Source organism: Diaphorina citri, unplaced genomic scaffold, assembly GCF_000475195.1.
Source record: "Diaphorina citri unplaced genomic scaffold, Diaci psyllid genome assembly version 1.1 scaffold29119, whole genome shotgun sequence".
NCBI classification, from domain to species: Eukaryota; Metazoa; Arthropoda; class Insecta; order Hemiptera; family Psyllidae; genus Diaphorina; species Diaphorina citri.
In genome coordinates this window covers 1-5,671 of record NW_007406457.1, presented here as the reverse complement: position 1 = coordinate 5,671, position 5,671 = coordinate 1, and the positions used below count along the sequence as shown (strand labels likewise).

Sequence of the window (5,671 nt, the reverse complement as noted above, 5' to 3'; positions counted from 1 at the left end):
TTTACTTCAACATTAAAAAAGAAAAAAACAATGAAAATTAGGTATAATACCTAAGATCCTTGGTTAATATTATTATTTTGTAGTATCCTCTCTATCTCAATTCAGAAAGAAAAAAAAATCCTACCAAAGTTAATTTACCTACATATGTATATCCCTTTAAAACTAAAGAATTGGTAATTTATGGTCTAACTGCTCTAATACATTACTTCCTTCATATTTGACTTGAAGTTCATTTCCCCTCCAGCCTCCCTCCTGCTATCAGTTTCTAAATTTCTCCTTTAATTATCCCAGGAATCTTTAAAAACTTAAAATAATAAATATAATATAAAATAAAATTTCAAAAAAATCAGTAATATGTCATTTCTACATTCATCTTCTACACGTTTTCAAATTTGATCTACCTATAACATGTAGATATTCGATTCTTCTAAATACCCACACAATCTGTGTGTTTTCGGATTGGTTCATATTAAATTTATCCCCATTAACTCTATTCCCTCTTACTTTACCTATTTTATTTTTTCCTTCTGAAGTAAAACTTATAAAAATATAAACATACCGAAAACCTATACGATATTTTTACTTTTTATATAATATCTTTTAAAAAATACCTTACTTTCATTGTTGTTGTTTTTTTATTTTTTATTTATTTATTATTCCTAAAAAATAATACATAATACCTACTTAATTATTTAAGATTTATTTTTAATGTTTTTATAAGTAAATACATTATCTAAAATATTATATTTATACTTGTCTTACTTATTTACCTACCTAGTATAATTGAATGATTTTTTTAGTAAAATTTCAAAATTAAATTAATAATTAGACCCTATCTTTTTAAAATTATCTTTACTATAATTTTTTGTAATAATAACAAGAAAAGTAATAAGGTTTTAATGAACAATTCAGATTCGAAATATTTTGGTACTTGATTGTAAATAATAAAGACATTCTCGTTTTCCGACCGAAGTATCATCATTAGGTATAATAGATAGGTATCTATCTATCTGCGTACTTAAATACATACCTAATTCACCTACATTGATAACCAACTTCCGTATAATTGGCTTCTGACGTTGATGTTCAACAATAATTCTAGTCCAAGTATTTTACTTCAGATTCAGAAGAAATTACTATGGCTTTGTAGTATTTATTTAATTTTCATGTCATTTGTAATCCGATCAAGCGTACCCAAGTATGTACATGTTTCAAATTCACTTGTAGGTCTGTTTGTAAACCATCCTAAAGTTTGTCGAGGAAAAAAAGTCAACAAAATGTTAGTCTTTATATTTATTATAAACTATCACAATAAATGCATAGAAATAAATATTGCTTTGTACCTACTTTACTACTTCATGGTAGATAGTATCCAATAAATTTCATTCAAACGAATCTTATATAGGAAATTTTTTATTATAGGTCAATTTTTTGTAATATTTTTTTACACACTTAAAATAAATGCGTAATATTTGTTTTACCTTATTTACTTTCTTCTTTTTTTTTATTTTAGATCTAATGATTAACCCGTCGATTTTAATATTTATTGTCGTTTTGGCAACCCAATCTTTGGGCAGTCCGTCAATAAATTTTATCAATTGTTGAATAAAGCAACTACGTACGAGTACTTTAGGAAATTAAATCGAGTCGAGTATTATACTCAAAAGGGTTAAAAAATTTGCAGAATTACAACATTGCGCATTAAAGGGTTAATGACGCACTAAAGGGCTTCGTCAAGATTTGAACTAAACTTGTATTTCTTAACCTCAGTACTTTTCAGCTTGGTGAAATGACTTCATCCGGTTATCTCGTTTCAGTCTTCAGTTCTCGTTGTGCTTCCAAACACATCCTGTGACCTCTTCTTATGTGCGAATTTTTTACCTCGCGTCGAGCTGTAGTGTTAATGTTCTTTGTCTTTTGTGTTTAACGTGTGTTTCAAAATATTGTAGAATATTGATAAACATTAAATAAAGTTACATTTACATATCTTTTATGACCTTTGTGAAGTTCATTTATGACCGATACTCTTTGGTAGCGTCTTTGGTATACTCTTTTTTGGTATACCAAATTTGGTATACACTATAACACAAAAACTAAAAGGTCGATGCATTTTTTCTCAATTTTATTGTAAAATATCGAAGTACCCAACGAGGACAACTTCAAGGGTTTTTTTGTGTTCGCGTAGATTAGGGACGTATTTTCTATGCTTTATGAAGAAGATATCTCCAGGTAAGCCTTTGCATGCTGCTTATACATATGTACATAATTATATCCTTTATTCTCTAAGTAATGGGCTTGGAAGTCACAATGCAGGGTAATTTATCCTCCTGTAATACACTAATTAATTTTCTTAATCTAACGAAGGCCATAACAGTCGTCATATTTAGTTAGCATTATTATTTATTTATTTATTACAAAAAATAAATAAAATTTGGTATACACTACTAGCGATTACTAGAAGCCGTCTGGATGGCGAAAAACATGAGCCCTCACCCCTTACTATTCTCATCTAATCACTCCACATTTCATGTCAAACACCAAATGAATCTTGAAGTGGATTTATTGGAAAAGAATGTAGGTTGTACAGTATATTACGCTATTCGTTCAGTGTAGAATTCCCCCTAGAAAAACTGCCCCAACGAGACCACCAAACGCCTGATCGAAATCTAAAGCTAATGAAGAAAATCTTTGTAGGTAATACCTATATGTATAGGTATTATTTAAACATGTTCACCAAGTTTCATAATACTTTCATCATCGTCTCCTCTTGGGACAGTAATCAAGTTCCTTTTTCTTCGCTTTTAACTTTAAACCAAGATGAAACAAGCTTAACAAATGAGCTAGAATTGCTAGAATGATGGAATTCATACACAGTGCTAGCAAATCAGTCGAAAGTCTCGTTCGGCAATCTTCGAGCAAATTTCCCGTCCAGTTGGACTTGTCCCCAATGATCGGACAAAGCTTGTTCAAACTCCAAAGAACCTACAACATCTTGGGTGTAATCGTATCCCAATCTCCGGGTTCGACTGTCAGCAGGGTGTTTAGCTTGGTCCAATCAGATCTCGAAACGTAAAAGTTGCCAGCGACCAGATCCTTGATGCCGTGTTTATTGAGGAATGCCTTGAGGTCCCAGTCATACTTGACGCTGGAACAGGAACAAGTAGTTTTAGTATAACATTTGTACAAATTCCCAATGATACACTAAAGTTAAGCAACATTGTGCGTGGTTGGTATCCGGATTAGTGACCAAATGGGTACTTGAGTGCTGCTAGCTTTTCCCGGGCCCTCTTGGGCCAGCCACTCATTACCAGACGGGTGTCTTCACCACTACACCACCCACCACCACTCATTCTGGCAGGTTAAACAAGGTATATTCTATTCTACACCACCGAGGCATCAGGTGAGATTCTAACAAGCTTAACCCATCCTTTAGGGCTGCTTGCCCCTACACCTAAGCCTCGGAGTGGGCTTTTTGTGTATGGACTTGAGCTGAGAGGAATCAGGTTAGATTCTAAGGTGTACCTGATGCTCAACAGGTATCAGGTAGACCTGACAAGTGGACCTGATCAGGTGTACCTGTCAGGTTGACCTGTGATAGTGAGTGGCTGGCCTTAGGTTGATGTGAGGAGGCAGAAAGCTTGTCGCTGATTGGAGGATAAAATCCCCGTCAGAACCTTAGAAGTTATACAATGTCTGTAAGGCGCCTCATTCCCAATTCCCGGTACAATACTTACTAATCGTCAACATCATGGGTTTCCTTAAAGTCGATCAGTTTAGGCTGTTTGTATAGAAGGTAGACATAGTAGGGTGCACCTGAGGAAGAAAACAGACAACATTATGGGCTTATGTCATAAAAAGAAAACTACGGAGATGCCAGATCGAAAATTCGAACAAAGATTCGGCCTGTTATCGGCAGTTGTCAGTACAATGTAAAGGTGTGGCCAAACATAGTCCACCGGCCTTGGATCGACATCTATTCACATTGATCTACGCCCGTCGACAATGTAAAGGTGTGGCCAAACATAGTCCACCGGCCTTGGATCGACATCTATTCACATTGATCTACGCCCGTCGACAATGTAAAGGTGTGGCCAAACATAGTCCACCGGCCTTGGATCGACATCTATTCACATTGATCTACGCCCGTCGACAATGTAAAGGTGTGGCCAAACATAGTCCACCGGCCTTGGATCGACATCTATTCACATTGATCTACGCCCGTCGACAATGTAAAGGTGTGGCCAAACATAGTCCACCGGCCGTGGATCGACATCTATTCACATTGATCTACGCCCGTCGACACACCTTTAGGGATATAACGGGGAACCAGAAAATTCTCCTCGGGCAATTTGTAGGGGTTAGATCCCGTCATTGTAATTTTCAAGTCTCTTTTACCGTACCTACTTGAAAATTATCTCGCTGACAGAGCACATCTTCTATTTTAACTGATTGTAATGATAACAAATAACTAATAAAAAGAATGAGTCGTTTGTATCTTATGAAAATGATAGGATCGATAAATAAATCGAGGGCATCACTGCCAACCATTGGGCTCTGTTGCCCTCACAATGTGATGGGCGGATCTACGGACCAACCATTCAATGCAAACTCAGCCAAGGGAAAGCTGTGAAGCGAAACTCAGTCAAGAGCTATCACAACTATTGGGAAACTCCTCAGTTCCCTACCACGCATTGACGTTTTTCCAAAGGCTTAACCTGATACCTGATGAGCATGAGCACACACACTATCAGGTAGACCTGACAGGTACACCTAATCAGCTCCGCCTGTCAGGTTTACCTGATACCTGAGAGTGAGTGGCTGGCCAAAGGAATATTAATCATCTACCTAAAACAACAGTAACAAAAACAGCAGCACTTACCAAACTCCGGGAAGGGTCGGGATCCAACATATTCCGCCAGGAGATGTCCGGAATGCTTCCAGTCATTGCCGAGAATATTCACCTTGGCGTAGTGCAAGAAGTTGGCTTCATTCCACTCCTTCTGGTAGCCGTTGGCATTTGGTCCTGAGTGAAGAAGAAAGTCGAGATTAAACCGGGCTTTTAAACAAGATGGACTTTCGTCAAATCAGTCTTACATATTCCGCCAGGAGATGTCCGGAATGCTTCCAGTCATTGCCGAGAATATTCACCTTGGCGTAGTGCAAGAAGTTGGCTTCATTCCACTCCTTCTGGTAGCCGTTGGCATTTGGTCCTGAGTGAAGAAGAAAGTCGAGATTAAACGGGCTTTTAAACAAGATGGACTTTCGTCAAATCAGTCTTGGTCTTAACACGAATCCAGGACAGCAGAAATAGGTAATCTTTTCTTTTTTCTTAAAAAACACACACACACACACACACACACACACACACACACACACACACACACACAAAATATCCTTTTGGACATTTTTAACTTCTAACAAATTTCATTTATTTCTTGGCCGATAATTATGGTGGAACACACCCAAACACAGATACCTAAATGACAAATAAACGCAAAATCTTCGAGTTAAAACTTGGAAATCACTTCTCTCGTTGAAATATCCCAATCAGATCGTGGATTCGTATAACTTTAAAACTTCGTTCGTCGTATAACTTACCCAAGTGAAGCAGAGTGTAGTATGCTCCGGGTTCTGGTTCCCACTCAATGTCCTCAGGTTCCTCGTCCACCTG

General features: G+C 36.8%; 2 long non-coding RNA genes across 2 annotated transcripts; both read right to left on the bottom strand.

The window, feature by feature from the left end:
- Positions 1-2,380: 2,380 nt before the first annotated feature.
- On the bottom strand, positions 2,381-5,031 carry LOC103523611. Its single transcript, XR_542074.2, has 3 exons — positions 4,880-5,031; positions 3,735-3,813; positions 2,381-3,145 (listed from the first exon to the last, which is right to left on the bottom strand). It is a non-coding gene; the product is annotated as an uncharacterized LOC103523611 (long non-coding RNA).
- Positions 5,032-5,157: 126 nt separating this feature from the next.
- On the bottom strand, positions 5,158-5,671 carry LOC113473405. The gene is made up of 2 exons (XR_003395384.1): positions 5,599-5,671; positions 5,158-5,210 (listed from the first exon to the last, which is right to left on the bottom strand). It is a non-coding gene; the product is annotated as an uncharacterized LOC113473405 (long non-coding RNA).